The sequence below is a fragment of the Parasteatoda tepidariorum genome, chromosome 9 (assembly GCF_043381705.1).
Source record: "Parasteatoda tepidariorum isolate YZ-2023 chromosome 9, CAS_Ptep_4.0, whole genome shotgun sequence".
Classification (NCBI taxonomy): Eukaryota; Metazoa; Arthropoda; class Arachnida; order Araneae; family Theridiidae; genus Parasteatoda; species Parasteatoda tepidariorum.
In genome coordinates, this window is record NC_092212.1 from 11,398,987 (window position 1) to 11,416,116 (window position 17,130).

General features: G+C 27.4%; 1 protein-coding gene and 1 non-coding gene across 2 annotated transcripts in view; both read left to right on the forward strand.

Annotated features, from left to right (window-relative positions):
* The window catches only part of LOC107436801 (actin remodeling regulator NHS), a 108,382-nt gene that overhangs the window by 62,235 nt on the left and 29,017 nt on the right, over positions 1-17,130 (forward strand). The gene's annotated exons all lie outside the window — the stretch shown is intronic.
* Positions 12,648-12,719, forward strand: TRNAE-CUC (transfer RNA glutamic acid (anticodon CUC)). The gene has a single exon. It is a non-coding gene; the product is annotated as a tRNA-Glu (tRNA).

The window sequence follows — 17,130 nt, forward strand, 5'->3', positions numbered from 1 at the left end:
GTGTGAAATTGCTGCTCTAAAAATATTAAGCAATTGCAACAAATGTGCACAATTGCTGCCCCAATAGTGTTAAGCCATTTGAACAAATGTGCATAATTATTGTTCCAATAATGTAAAATGATTGTACCAAATGCGCAAAATTACTGCTCTAATTGTGTAAAACGACTCTAATAAATACGCAAAATTGCTGCTTCAATAGTTTAAAACGAATCCAACAAATATGTCAAATTGCTGCTACGAATTATACCATAATCTTTTTCTAAGCCCATCTTTATAAATTCAAACAATTTCAACTATTGTGCAAAAATTACTGCCCCAATAGTTCAAAATGAATCCAACAAATGTGCCGAATTGCTACTACGAATTACGCCAAATATCCGATTCCCAAACACATCGTTATAAATTACTAGTTTTATTTTTTTATAACAATACTTTAATCCGTTTTTTGAAAAGAGAAAACAAAATATATTGTTTATTGCTAATACTACTAATTGCGAACAAGAATCGAAATATAGAAGACATTAGAAAACGTATTATCATTTAGCAGCTGTATATTTTTTAATTTCGTTCAGTGTCTTTAATGTTACGAATTACACCGAATTACAATTAATTATAACAAATTTACTACGAATTATATCGAAACACCAATTCCTAAGTATATTATAAAGTACTAGTTTTATAACAATGATTTGATCCGTTTATTGAAAAGAAAAAAAAAAATGGATTGTTTATTGCCAATAATACTAATTGCGAACAAGAACCGAGATTTTGTATTAAACAGTAAAAATTAAGTTGGCGATTTAAAATTAAATTCCCTTTCTTTTTCTGACGTGAATAGGGAAAACTTTGAAGAGCTACAGGAATTGAATTGAAAGTGCTGAACATAACTACTAAATAGGGCATTGTTATAAAACTAGAGAAAGTACCTGATTTCTCTTGCTCTTCAAATAAACAATGGTTTCAATTCATTTTTTGTTTTCGTATTGATGTAATTTGTTATGTCAGCAGGAAATAAACCTATTTGATGTCGTTTATAAAATCTTTATTTGGGTGAAAGCGTTTTTTATTGGATACTAGTTTTTTTTATTTTTTTTTTTTTTTTTTTTTTTTTGTTTTTTCACCAGCATAATGGATTTGCTGTTATATCAGTGTCAGCGGCGTTTATAAAATAAAATACTTTTGCTGATGAAAAACATTTTTATTTCTTCTGCATTGATAATTTTTTTTAAAAAAAAACTACTTTAGAAATGTTTTAATATACCAAAATGGCCATAGTCTGGAGGAATTTAAAATGTGGTGGCAACTGCTATATAATGTTATCGTACATTTTTCGGATTTCAACTTCGCGTCAATTTTAAGAATAAAATTGGCCAGTTGCTTGATCAGATATTTAATTTATAAATATTTTTAGTAGATTAAATTATTTTGTTCCTTCGATTTTTTTTTCTCCCAGTTTTTAAATTTCTCTGGAAATTGGCTACCCTGTTAAACTAATATTGATCATATAACAGGTTACATTTCAACCTCTTTGTGACTGACGTACAAATACATTCGATAAGAATGTAGAAATGCATTCGTACAAAATCAGATTCAGGATGGAAGGAAAAAAAAAACATTCAAGCCGTAGCTTAAATGTTAGCATAGCAGATACAAATTAGCCTAGCTAATTCAAATTAGAATTATTTTTGCTTTCACATTAATTCTAACATATTTAACTGATGTTTTCCTTGACTTTGAATTGGATTCCAAGTATCAGTCCTCGAAGCGGACACCTCACTTCTTCATAGGTGTTAGTAGCCTTGGGCGACTGGAATTATGACTGTAAATATCTAATCAATCTTAGTTCAAAGCGTAACTACACAATTATTTTAAACTAAGTTGTGGAGAATTTAATAAATTAAACTTTTATTACCCCGCCCACAAATAAACTACATAAGAAATTGTTCGGCAACCAGTTTCCTCTTACAGCGGATAATTACGAATTTATTAAAAAATTGTAAGTGGCGCAATTGAAACAATTGCTACTAAATGCTTTTAATGAAGAATTTTAATTTTCTAAAAAGAGAAAAAATTACTTAAGGCTTTTGTTCGAAGGCTCCTTCATACAATGAAATGATGTTTGTTTGCAAATAATACGCTAGTTTTATAACTGCTGTGAGTTTGCCAACTCATGACTTTTAGGTAAAGTTTAGCCTATCAAAAGCCAGCGAAATTTACGCTTATTTTAAAAATGACGAAAAAAGTCAATATGAAAAAAAGTCACAGTTTTGTGAAAATGAAAAGCGTTTACGGTTTAATATTTTTAATTCTTAAAAACCCATTCTAACGCTGCATTATTTAGACTCATAAAATTTTGCAAAAACTGAGAATAAGGCGGCAATTTTGATGATTTTCGCCTATGTTGAAAATTGTCGCCAAATTTGCGATTTTAAAAATGTTTAATAATTTTTAAAATATTTAAATTATTTGTCTGCCCAAATAATTCTTCATGCAAGATTATATAAATAGTTTAAAATCGTCACATTGCTTAAAGTGTAAGGCACTTAAACTAAGGCTTATTTTATTTTTCTTGGCGACAGAGCTTCGAAAAAGAGCCTTCACGTGTTTCAGAAATTATCCCTTCAAATACCAATTCAACTGACACGCGTAAGCTTTGAAGCGTATAGTAACTGATAAGAAATCTCAGTATAAAAAAAAAAAAAAATATTGTTAACAAGTCTTTTGTGCCGAAACAGGTAGCACTGAATAGTCAAAGCTCAGAAAGCATTTCATCAGTTTGCCCATTCCAGTTGTCGAACTTCCTTTTTTTAATTTACTTCCACCTTCATTAGTCATTCAACTCAGGTAATTGGGTGTCAGACTTCATTTAAAAGGAAGCTCGGACAGCGCCTTCTTTCTTCTATTCTATGGAATAAATAACTCATTTTATTCCCTCTGCCCCTTCCCCTTCATCCCTTTCTTCCTTCCTGTTGCTCTCAAATAGTTATTAACGATTTAACAGCTTTCGTTTGTGAATTGATATTAAATATTTCTTTATATAGCTTTGCTTCCTTCTTAAATAATCAATGTTCGCCATCTTTGAAATGTGAAAACATATACTTATTTTTTTCCACACATGGTCTAACTCTTGCTAATTTGCTCAGTAATATATTTATAACTCTAATTGTCTATATTCCTTCCAAATAAATGTATTCACGTTCATTGTTTGGAAAATTTGCAACATACAAAACACGTTATTTTTTCACGTATTGGTATTCTTTCAATTTTTATCGATTAATTCATTTAAATCTTTCAATTAGTATCAAATCCTTATTTTTTCATCTAAGATCGATTTATTTACTCAGTAATATTTTTATAATTCTGATTGTTTATATATATATATGTTCATTGTTTGGAAAATTGCAACGTACGAAATACTTTTTTTTTCTTACTTATTTTTCAATTCTTTTCAATCAATTCTTTCAATAGTCATCAAACTGTTTTTTCCCCTTCTTAGGTATTCTTTCAATTCTTATTTTTTCGTTTGCTCCGAAATATTTTGGTATTACTAATTGTTATTTCCCCTACAAATAATTATTCTCACGATCATTAAATGGAATATTGTAACTTAGTAAATGCGTTATTTTTTTGACGTATTGGTATTCTTTCAATTCTGATGAATCAATTCCTTCTTTCAATTCGAGTGTTATTAATATATTTTTTTCGCATATGGACAACAACCTAGAGAGACCTCTCGGCCAAACTCAATTGTCGAAGGGTGGGGTAGACGATTAAAAAAATTAAAAGCATGCTTTTAATTCTCTTTATTTAATTTCCACACATAAACTGATGGGTAGATATTTATTCGACTTGGTAGTATCTTTCGATAAATGTAAAATACTAGGCCGTCACCCAATCAGATTTTGATATACAAATCGTTAGGTATTTTGCATTCCTTATTAATTTTTTTCGACAGATTATACCAATATAATTCTGATATCTGCAGTTTTTCAACGGTAGTTAAGCATAATATGTTTCACTGTATTTAAATATTTGCTAAATGTCTTTGTTTTTTCTACAACTCACGTTAAAAAAAAATTTTTTTTTTTATGCACTATTCTAATTGATTTTTACTAATTTCAACTGTAATAAAATTAAATTTTGAGAAGACTAAAAGCTAAATGTGTAATTTTAATTTTGAGAAAAATTCCATAAAAGTTCTAAAAAGTATCAAGTACCATTTCTTCTCATATAGCAAAATGAATTTTTCATCTTCTTTAATAGGTATTGTACTCTCGAATAATATTATATCATCAAAAGTTGGTTAAGTACAAAAAATGTCAAGAAAACAAAAATCAAAAGTTAAGCCTAAAATTCAAGACAACGAGGGTAGAGGCCTTTCTACAAAAAAGCACAAACTTAATTATTTCTAACTTAGAAATTATTATAAATAATTACTCTAAAATTAAGTAATATCACTTTCCAGTATTTGCATAAATTGCCTCTTAATTGCACGCACGCACTTCTTTCATTTTTGAATACATTATTTAGCAAAGAATTTTTTTTCTCCTTTTTCTTCTTAGTTTCCTGTGCATGTTGCCATCTGTATCATTTTGTAATTTCCTTCCCCCACCTCCTCTCACTTCAACCCTAACGAACATCTGCAACCCATGCTAATAGAGGGAGAGTTATTATTATTTGCAACGTATACCTTTTGTATAAAAGGCTCGTGCCAGCTGTGTTGGGAAAATCCGCAGACGATACTTTTGTGTTGCCGACCTCATCTGTTCAATTGTATAACATTCAAACGATCAAGGTGGAGAGGGTCTGATGATTTTTATTGGCAATTAATTATACTCCCTTGAGTGGCAACACCAGCTATGTGTACATTTCAATTTTCAAATCAAAAGGTCTAAAATCAAAAGGGTTACAATACAAAATTTATTATGTAAGTGACGAACTACAAATCTTGTTTAAGTTTGAATTTAGGGCGAAATTCCGCATTAATATGAAATTGATTTTGTTACCGTCAATACTTTTAATTAATATAATGGAATTATTCGATAAAGAAAGGCCAGAAAAACTTAGCTAACAACTAAACTCTTATTTTCCTGCACCACGTAATTCTGGACTTAGCTTTTAAGTAATAATGATTTACAGACTTTTTTTTACAAATATTTAAAGAAGGAAAGAGAAAGCTATTTCACTTCGAATATTGTGAATAGAATAAATTATTTATAAATACAAATTTATAGTTACTGATTAAGATTATAAGCATGATTGATTGAGATTAATTAAAATTATGTACTTAACCATGCTGACATTTACTTTATCGTTAAATTCATTACAGTTAACCGAATTTCCAATTAAAGCACTAGTGAATGAAATTAACAAGTTATTTTCATTAATTAGTTTATTCTTTATTAACCCTTAATAAGCTCCTAGTCTTGCGGCCGAACTCAACCGTCAGAGAGGTGTAGATATAATAGTACTTATAATTATTAACCATCTACTGATAAGTATATATATTAGTAGATCCTGATTAAGATGAAAAATCTTAAATTAAAACAACCCTTTACAGAAAATATAGCCCTTCGTTTGCGAGACGAATAAGAACTTAACGACTTATTAAAGAGTAAATGATTTATTAATATTTGCAATGATTGAAATTTAATAATTTATTACTTCGAAATGTACAAAATAAATTTTATACACATTTTTTCTAATCTTAAAACCTGTTGGTAATGAAAAATTTCGGCCTGATAAGCGAGTGGGGTAACTTTTTTTATCAGCTGTTATAATAAATAACAGAAATTTAAATGACAATTATATGCGTTTGGAGGGCTACAAATTAAAAAGTTATCGCCCTGTCTAAATTGCGTTGGAGTTAGAATAGGAGTCAACTTATTGGTTTCATTCAACTGGGTTATCTGAAGGTCGCCAACTGTGAGAGTGTTTCCTTCGATTACTTTTCCTAAAAAGCTCGTAAAATATTTTTGTCGGCCGTAAATTTCAAATATCTTGTATAAAAACATCCGGGAAAGGATCATTCAATACAATTACTATTCTATAGAGAAGTTTTATAATTTGAACCATAGTGTTTGTAAATTTAGTTGCTGAACAATTTTTGGCGACCCACATTTTTTTTCCCTTCTACTTTTAACATTATTTTAATTTAAAGAGCTATTTCTGAAACATTGACAAAATACATTTCTGATATTTTATATTTCGTGTAGATTGTGAAAAAGGGAATAAATTTTTTATCAGTATGTAGGAGAAATAAAAGATTCGTAAATACATTCGATGGCAGGAAATAATATATTAAGAAAATAATCTATTTTTGAAATAAATTAATTGAACTGTTTCGAACATATCAAATTAAAAATTATTAAAATTAAAGAGCTTGATGGATGAAAGTTGTACTTGTGAATTCTGGTAAATTAGCTTAAAAGGTAATACTAATAAGAAGACAATTGTAAATAAAGATATTTATTATGTTGTCAAATAAGAGGCCCTTAGATTACTAGCTAGTCGACTGTTTATTGCCGATTGCTCTTGGAACCTTCTTTCTCACCGAAAATTCTCGTAGAGTGTCACTTCATCCACTGCATCGGCTAAATTACAATATTTTTCAAAATGAATAAATGTATATTTAAATAAGAATAAAATTAGATCTTTCCAGGGAAATTTCAAAAATGTCACTTGTAGCCTTCCTCCACTAAAATCTTCAATCATGACATAATTTTTTTTAAATTTTTTTTTTAAGTATTGTTCTTCGGAGACATTATTTTCATTTTTTTTTTTTTTTTTGTGAAGTATTTTGTTTTAGCTGTAACAATTGCTTAAATTTGCACATTTTTAAGTTTTTCATAAATTATTTATTTAGCATTATGATTATATATATATATTTTTTTGTGAATTTTGTTTAAATGCACCATAGGAACTTCATGTAACAAACCTTAATTTTTTCAAATTTAAATTTTTACTCTGAATGTAAAATGAATATGACTGAAGTGGTTATAACTGGAGAATTTCTACCATAATTTTTAAAAAAAATTTCAAACCCATTTGTATTTTTCGATTAAAATAATTATTATTAAACTATTTAAAATTAAAACTTAATGAGGAAAAAATAGCATTATATCACTAAGATGCTTTAGTAAATAAATATTGCTTAAAATGTTTATCTACAAAATTTTTGGAGCTAAAAATTTCACTGTTTTCCTTTACTATGAAAAACTAACTTCATTTTAATGCAAATCATAGTTATTCTCCTATTTTATTTTTTTTTTCTCAATCCAAAAGAATTTTCTCCTTACAAGTTTAACAAGCAAAGAGCGTAAGATAGAATTTTATAATGATAACTATGGAGCATTTTGTTTAGAGCCTAACAATAAGAATAATTCAGTTCCGGTGTAAGTGGTTGTAATTCTCGTCTGATTTTCAACAATTTATATTCTAAAAGGCTATCAAAAAGGCTATGTGGCCTTACGTGGGCTGAAAGAACCTTCTTCTGTTGACTCATCTTGAATTTCGAACACCCTTTCGGTCGTGACCTGACGATGTTTTACTTTTTTTGTTTAAAAAAGATCAAACAATTTTTTTTCTTTCTTTCGGTTTCTTTTATCTTAATGAGTTGAAATTAGAATCGTTTGAGGGAAAACGACCGCTTTTTTTATTTTTAAGAAGCTATTAATGCAGGGCAAAAAAAAGCACACAATTTTTTTTTTTATAAATCGACCGTCTTTTTCTTGATATTGCGAACGATGACCACAATTTCTCGCTAGAAAAATGTATTAATTCTTTTGAGATTCCAATATTTTTTTATTCTAAAGAAACTATTAATGTAAGTTAAAAAAAATATTTTTTATTTCAAATCATACTTCTGCACTCGCGATTTTGCTAACGATGATCACAATTTTTTTTTAAATGTGGAATAATTCTTTTTACAACAATAAAATATTATAATTTGTAATTAATTTCTGTGACTGTTCAGACAGCATGTTTAGTAGGTATCAGGTTCGAACCCTAGTCTGAGGCATGGATGATCTCTGCGTATCAATATGGTGCCCTTAAAAGATTGGTCTACACATCTGTCCTATTGATACGAATATTTAAATACGGATGGGCATTGCAAAAAAAAGTTGTTAATTTGGTCAAAACTCGAAATAAGCTGCCTGTAACTCGGATACTATTTCAACAAATATAAATCAATCCATCGAAATTAAATATGCCTGCTAAAAAATAATCACAGGGCTTTTTTACCTTGACGAAACTTAAATAAACGTAAATATCTTTGAAAAAAAAGTGTACGTTTTTTTTTTTTTTTTTAAGTATGAAAAAAAAGATTTGAATATCAAAATTTTATTTCAGATTTTTTCGATTTTTTTTTAAAAACTAAATGACGTAAGTAACCTTTACTAGAAGGTCAGCGACTCCGTTTTCACTGTTCCAACATCTGAAAAAGATTTTATAATGTGATAAAAGAATCAAAAACTACTATTTTGCAGAATTTTCTGTAAATGAGCATACATTTAAAGGCTCATCGTGAGATATCTGGAACAAAATGACATCATCAATGTATGTCTGAATCGCTAAAACATGTTTTTTTCTTGGCCGTAGAGTTTAAAGTAACTTTATATCAAATTTATCTAACTAAGAATCAACATTTCTCCCAACGTGAAACGAGTTGGCAACAGTGGAAGATATTCCGCCATTTTCTTCATAAAGGTGTATTTCCGCATATTTGAGAGGGAAAGGATTAAATAATAAGATAATTTTTAAAATCTTTATCATAGAACTTCATCACCATTTCTTGATTCTGCGTTTATTATTATGAATAAAGATTTCATTCGAATTATCCATTTAGTGATTTGCATTTTGAATGCGTATAATATTGCTAAAATATTATGTATAAATATTCTATACGCTTATTCCGTTTTATGATATGCACTTTAAATGTATATTATTAAAATATTCAGTCTATCAGTCCTTTGGCTGTTTACTTGGCATTCTTTGGAGCGAATAAAGGCTCGGCATTGACTTTGAAAACCAAAACGCGGCTCATAATTTTTCTTAGAATGCTGAAGCGGACGACGCAAGTATGATTTATAACGACGAAACAACGATTTTACATTCGATGCGTGCTTTTTTCCCATTCTTTTTTATTCTTTTTTCCACTACAGTTATTTCGTGCTCTTTGTCCAGCTGTCCTGATCTTCGGGTCACCTGGAATGAGTAATAAATTCTATTTCGAATAAATTACCATTTTTGTCTAACACGATTTACAATTGCGTGGAATATTTTAAAACCAAAACTACGAATGATGTATTTCGTTTACGTTTTAGTTGAATCATTTTAAATTTCAAGAACTCAAACTACTAGTTTATCAGTATTACCATATTGCATTCATTTTATACATTTATATAACTTAAAATATATATATATGCATGGTGCGTAGCGTTTTTGAAAAGTGTTTAAAAGTTCTAATTTTCGATTTTTGTTTTTTAAAAGTCTTTTAAGGTGCTTTTTTCATTGGGTGTTTTTAAAAAGTACTCAATTTTCCCTTTTTGAAAAATGAGACTTTTTTCTTTACCGTATTCGATTTTCGCCACGTATTATGCAAAAACGTACTTTTCACATTGCTCTATTCAACGTTTTCACAATTCATTCCATCAAAATCTATTTCGGCGTAATGTCGGTCCATAGCGCATGTGAGCACTAATCATTTTACATGTTTGATGAAATTCTTACGAGTCCGCAAGTGCGTCTACTGAGCAGGGTTCGGTGAAAATATTGCACTCTCGTCTGCAACTCAGCTGCATTTTGCAAGATATTCTCAATTTCTGACTTCATTTTCCACCCTCTGATATCGAACCGAAAAATCTCTTGATCATTTTACAATGGCTAATATAATCAAAAAAAGAGTTCTTCGTCAGAAACTAGTAATTTTAACTTGATCATGTAAAGTCTTTGAAAATTATTTTGCATTTTGTTGATGTATATAGTGCTGAAAAAGTACTTAAAAGGTGTTTATTTTTTGTTGAGAGATTTAACTACGCTATTTATAAGTGCTAACTATTGATTAAGTTAAGTAATTTGACACAAAACCGTTTTTTCTCCGAATAATGGGATACCTGCAACTGATGTAGTGTGAGTGTCACGAACCTCATAGGTTGTTGAAACGTGGCATTTGTTTTAGTTAGCAACTGTTCTTTCCATTATATTTCGAGTAATCTAAGCCCTTCAAGTATCAATTCTCTAAAGTGACACATTCTAAATTCTTTCATAAGGTTTATTTCACAAGGATTTCAATTCTTTCACTATATGTATCCTTCTTACTTAACGCAAAGACGGGTACGAAGCCACGCAGAACATGAACAAACTTGCATTAGTTATAGATAGAAGTTGCCAGGGTACACAAGACAAAAATATGTCACGGTTACATTAAAATACATAAGCAAATTATAAATCTAAGTTAAGTAAAAGACGCAGACGAGAAAGAATTATATTTTAAAAAATTCGACGTGCCATACTGCGTTGTATTTAATTAACTTCATGCTAATTAATATTCTAACCTATATACAGAACCTTGACTCAGCTTTATATAATTGCTCCATCTTTTTTATATATACGATCAGCTGCCGCTGAGGTCATAGATCACGTGTCTGAGTATCAGTGATCGTCTTCTTTTCGAGTTCTAATTACCCAATTAAACTTACTTTTTTTTCTTCGAAAAAGTTGGAATTTTGATCATGAAAATATGGGTGTAGCCACAATCTAGAAAATATCTTTCCAACAGTTTAGCCAGCAAAGTGGTTAAAGGTCCACCTTTAACTTTTCGTGCATTACACCACATCGCAGGAAAATTTTAAGCAATTCGAAAAAATTTTGCACGCAATTTTTAAAATTTATTCGTCAAGATAATTTTACATATAAAAAAAATAATTTTTGGTTATAAATAACCACTTTTTATGACTTAGTCGGAAAATTTTTTTATAACTAAAGTTATTACAATATTTGTAAGGTTCTTACAACAAACTATATTTTAAATGACAAAAAATAATTGAACGAATTCGATCGAATAGTTTATAAAACAGGAAATGTCGAAATAGTCGTATTATATAATTTTTATTTCTTATATCTTACTTTAGGGTATCATTTCTTGTTTAAGGAGCGGGAGCTATGTTTACTTATTCAAATATTAATACGTAAATAATATTAATAATCATAAATCTTATTATTGTTATCAGGACAGTTTTATCAGCAGCTCAGTATATCAGGCGGATACAGAGATAGAAGCCGTTGCAAAAGACACCCGCAGCTAAAAATTTATTAAATTATTATTATTATTTTTACGTTGGCATCACCTACTTATTATCTAAACTAATTTATCACTTCAATGACATCTTCAGTTAAAGCAATATATCTTGCATCAGACGATAAAATGAAGGATTAATGTTTGATATTAATATTTATCCCTCCCCTTTTACACTAAATCCGAATCATAATGTTGATTTTTACCTTTTAAGCCACGCCAACCCGTTTAAGGTTAATTAGGACAGGTTTCGCTTCGCAGGTTTTGCCGTAGGTTTTCAGAATAAACAAAAATAAGGGAACACCCTTTTTTTTTCTGAGAACTCTATTAGATTGAATCCCTCCATCTACCACGTTTCTTGGCATAAGTTATCTTTTACAGTTTTTTTCTTCTTTTTCCGTTTGTTCGAAATGAGAATCTTTCACTGAACCGAAACGTTAAACACATTAGCTACGAGAGAAAGTTAGATAAACAGTTTGAGCTTAGGTTTTCATTTGCTTTTTTTCATTTTTCATAATAACGTCCCCGATGAAAAACACACTGGTGGTCAAATTACGTCGTTATTTATCTTTGTTTTTAAAATGTAAGCACTCCGATACAATTTCAGACAACAGGCACAGTGACGAATGTACTATACTAACAGATTTTAATCCTATCCTTCTGAAAAATTCGGTAACAAGCATAGTGACGAATGTACTATACTAAAAGTTTTTAATTCTATTCTTCTGAAAAATTCGGTAGCAAGCATAGTGACGAATGAACTATACTAACAGTTTTTAATTCCATTCTTCTGAAAAATTCAGCAGCAAGCATAGTGGCGAATGTATTTTTTAATTCTATTCTTCTGAAAAATTCAGTAGTCCGTCAATTCATTCAGTCAACCGTCAGTTATCTAATATTTTTACAAATGAATTTTCGAAAAATAGAAAGCTCAAAACATAGTTTAACCTTTTTGTGTTTCTGCGTCGCTATGTTTTTCTCGAAGAAATATAAGCAAAAGAACTAGTTTTAATTCTAAATATTCTGCATGAAGGCTCTATTAAATTCTACGATTCATCGATTATTCAAACAAATTAATATGATGTTCAATCGTTTTTAACGATTGAATATTTTCTTTTTACAGTTTCTTTTTGTTCGATCACAAAGTCGAGAAGATTATAAAAAAAAAGAAGAAAAAAAAAAAGAAAGAACGTAAGATTCGAAATAATATTCTGAAAATACGATAAGCAAGAATCTCTATCAGACTTGTAATAATAATTTTAATTTTTAGAGGTAGTCAAAAACAATTAGTTTAAAACTGATTTATTCGTAAAATGAATGAATAAATTATAACTTACGACCCATTGTTGTGTCCCACGTGGTCTAGTGGTTAGGATACCTGGCTCTCACCCAGGAGGCCCGGGTTCAATTCCCGGCGTGGGAAAAAAAACTTTTTAATTTGTAATTAACTTATTTAGGGCTTAATTAAATTTAGAAAATGTATAATTTCAGCAAACTTTTATAATTTTTAATTTAATTATAGGCATAGTGAAGATTTTTTTTCAGCAGTGGTACTTTAAAATATTGTCAGTATTTCTTTTTCTCATTTTACTTTACAGTTTAATTAGGATAATTTAAATTACAAAAATTGTATAAGTCGTAATTTTGAACTAATTTTATTTTTATCATTTTTTTTAATTGAATAAATGTTTAATTACTATCTATACATCTCATCACAATTGTTAAATAAAAAATTAAATTGTGAACTAAGGCAAAATTTTTACTTTCCGAAGTTTCGCGGCTCTAAGTAGCATTCTCTTTTATTTTATTTTTTAATTAATTTTTATTTATTTATTTAATTTTTTCTATTTTGCACACTTTACCCATGACTTTAGTTTTTGTTATTTTGGTAGATTTGGGTTAACGAAAACCAGGATTTAACGAAGAGTTGTCACGATTCCGAGGCCCTCGTTAAAAAAAGTTTTTAAATATTGTTTAAAAATATAACTTACTCATTATCGGAACAAACTATTTTTAATAATTTTCGTTAAATTAGTATTTTTCTTTGAGAACTTAACAAAATTATTCCCGTATAAGATTAATGTTAATTTTCAATATATTTTAATAACATTAATCTTATGCGTAAACCCTTCCCCGCGTTTGAATTTGTTATGGTTCACCGGAGTTGAGAGAGGTGAGTTCAAATTACCTGCCCCCCACGGTCAGATCACTAACCAATGATAAAAGTAATATTTAATATAGTTTGCAGTTTTTCTGCCTTTTAAAGAACAAAAAGAAAGCAATTTAAAATACTAAATAAAGCACATATATAAGTTCGAAATTTAAACTTCTGAAAGTTATTAGATTATTTTCTGAGATTACTGTTAAACATCTTTTATACTAAAAATGTGAATTTACTCGATCTTTTTTTTAATAATTTTTTTTATATTCTACTATTTACTATCTTTTATATTGAAATTTGAATTTACTCGATCTTTTTTTTTAATATTCAATTCAAGCAATTTTCAATATTATTATTATTAACACTAATGGCTAGAATTTGTTCTCACTTATTCGAATTTATATTTCGCTAGTTGTTTGCTCAAGTATAAAATCAAAAATCAATATCGTTTGGTGGTCAACGAACTTCTGAGTAGAATTAAAACGAACTTCCCTAGACGATGCACTGAACGATATTTTAGTTTTCTTTTTAATATGTAATAGTTTTTTTTTTCTTAACAAGAATAGAGAAATTCGATTATCAAAACATTTATTATCATGTTCACATGTTCACCCAAGTGAAAAATATTTGAATTGTGTATTGAATTACTTTTTGATTTTAGTTATTTATTTATTTTAACTATTCTCACGAAGTTGTTTATTAATAAGAAATTCTATTCATCTAATGTTTTGGAATATTTTATATAGCATGAAAAAATTAGTGAATTTTGAGTGAAATTATTTTACAATATTCCTTTGCTAAATTCGGATCATCAAATCTATCATTTTTATTTGTTCGTTTATTGTTTTTTTTCCCTTTTTTATTTTCTAAAAAACAAATAATATCTAAAAAATAAAATTCTATTTCATCAGTTCAAAAAAAAAAAATCATGTAATTTTTAGTTATGAAAATAATATGGAAAAATTAATAATAATAATTAAGCAAATGTCATTCAGTTAAAATTAATAATAAATTAGAATATCATATTTATTTGTTTTAATTATATATTTCTAGTTCTGATGTATGGTTACGGGCAGTGGACGTTTTTAAAAACAATTCATTAAACTTTTATTCTAAATCTTATTTTAACTATGATTTAAATAATTTATTTATTTACTATTTTTTTTTTTAATACACATAGCAGGAAACTTTTTTGTCTTAATTATGTGTATTCGGCGTCGGGGAAAAAAAAGTTTCAGTATCCAAAATGAAAAAGGTTTTTTTTTAAGACCTTCTGTACCTTTAAATTTTAGAAATCGAAACATGCATAAAATCTTTTTTTTTTTTACAGAAAAATATCAATTATCTTTTTAATTATTGAACTCCAAAGATTTAATTCTCATGACAATTAAGCGTACTGCAATTTAACTTGTGCTTCCGTCAAAGAATATTGAATACTGTAAATTCTTTTTTCAAGTTCCGCAGAAAGAAAAAAAAAAAATGAAACAATTGCGGTTTGTTTTGACTTTCTCGTATTGATTTTTTTTTTCTATCTGTAGAAAGAATAAATTTTTACTCTTTAAAATTGATGAATATACTTAAAATAAAATGTGAAATAGATAATTATTTAGGTTTTTCTTTTAATTGAATAATGAATCAATTTTTACTCTTTAAAATTGATGAATATACTTCATATAAAATGTAAAATAGATAATTATTTAGGTTTTTCTTTTAATTGAATAATAATTTTTATTAATACTTTAAAATTAATTAATACTTTAAAATTAATTAATACTCAATTTTAAAATAATTTTTATTAATATTTGAAAATTAATTCATACTCAATACTAAGCAGTTACCAAAAAACAAATAATAATAATAATAATAAATAAATAAATAACTTTTAGAAATTTGATGTTGTTATTTCCTGATTCCTGAAATTTGACATGTCTTCTTATGAAATTAGGTGCGAGTGTATTTGTTTGGAATTATTATTACTTTTTAATGCATTTATTTATTTTTTTAAAATTTGAAAAGAAATTTTGTTCCAAATTCTAAGAAACAAGTAATTTCTTTGCCTATTTTTTATACATCCATTACAAAGAGATATATTCTAATTCATGGTTAAAAAAATACTTTAGTAATTGATTATTAGTTGTCTTGATTGATTATGATTGATTGGCTTTAGTAATTGATTACTGAAACATTTGAATTTTAAGAAGTTAATCAATTCATTCAACATTAAAATAATAAATGAAATTAAAAAAATCCATAAGTAAATCGGCAATTGTTGAATCAGATAGTAATTTTAATTTATTTACAAATTAAAACGAATATATAAATATTTCAACTTCAACTAATTGCTTTATATTTTAGTTTCTCACTAACGCTAACTTCACCTCTTTTCGTATTCCTTTTTTTTATTTTTTTTAATGTATCAGAAAAAAAAAGTTTTATATTTTTATGAGAGGCCGGGTTTTGTTTCAAGCCTCACTACAGCGCCATTGGAGTCTGAAACCTAGAAAAAATAAGCCTTGAAATTAGATAATACAATATTTTTTTCCTATCTTTATCTTTTAAGATTTGACACAAATCAATAAGCTAGGAAAATACTAAGTGCTCTTACTTAATCTATATAAATATAGAATAGAGAAAAATTATCTTTCTATCTTTTTATCACATTAAAAATAATAATTTCAGATAAATTACTTTTTTAAATTTATTTATTTATTTATTTTATTGTTCTTCTACGAGCAAAGTCCTTGACGATTTTTTTTTATATGCCATCGCGTTCCGATTAGAAGTTAAAAAGTATGGAAAAAAAATCTTAGACAGATAAAAATAAAAGAAATAAAACAAAATAAAAAGAGAAAGTGAGATATTCTATATGAGGCCTTTTAAAGGAGGTACAAAATGATAAAGGTTTTAAGAAACAATTCTTCTATTTCATCTTAAGATCCCTTTTATTTATTTGTTTTTTACTTTTTATTTTATTCACTTTTGATTTTTTTTTTTTTAAAAAAAGATACTAAAATAAATATTTCAAAGTCAAAACATCTATAAAATTCACTATATCTTCCGAATTTAAAAGCTTTTCTAATTCGTTATCTAATTTATTAGTTCAAATCACATCCAAATAATAATTTTTTTTCTAATTATAATCTTACTTAATTATTCAAAAGAATTGGTATAAAATCATCATAACTTTCAGATTTAATAATTCCCAGTATCTAATAATTCCTAACACATCTTATTACATCATAAAAACCTCGTTTTTTTCTAATTTAAATTTATTCATTCTAAAAACATCATATTAGTCAAAGTTTCTAATTAGTTTCCTAATTATAATCTAATTTTATTATTCTAAACACCATCTTATAACATTGTCAGAGTATTACATTTTTCCTACCTTATAAGCTAATAATCATTCTGAACATAAAACATCATCAGAGTTTCTAATTTTTTTTTTCTAATTATAATCTAATCTAATTATTCTAAACACAACTTATAACATCGTCAGTTTTTAATTTTTTTTCGAATTACAACATAGCCTAATTATTTTAGAAGCATCTTATAACATCTTCAGTGTTTCTTTCTTTTTGTGTTTTTCAGCTGTTTAATCTAATCATTATAAACGCATTTTAAGATCGTCAGAGTTAAAAATTTTTTTTCTATTTTAATATAATCTAATCAT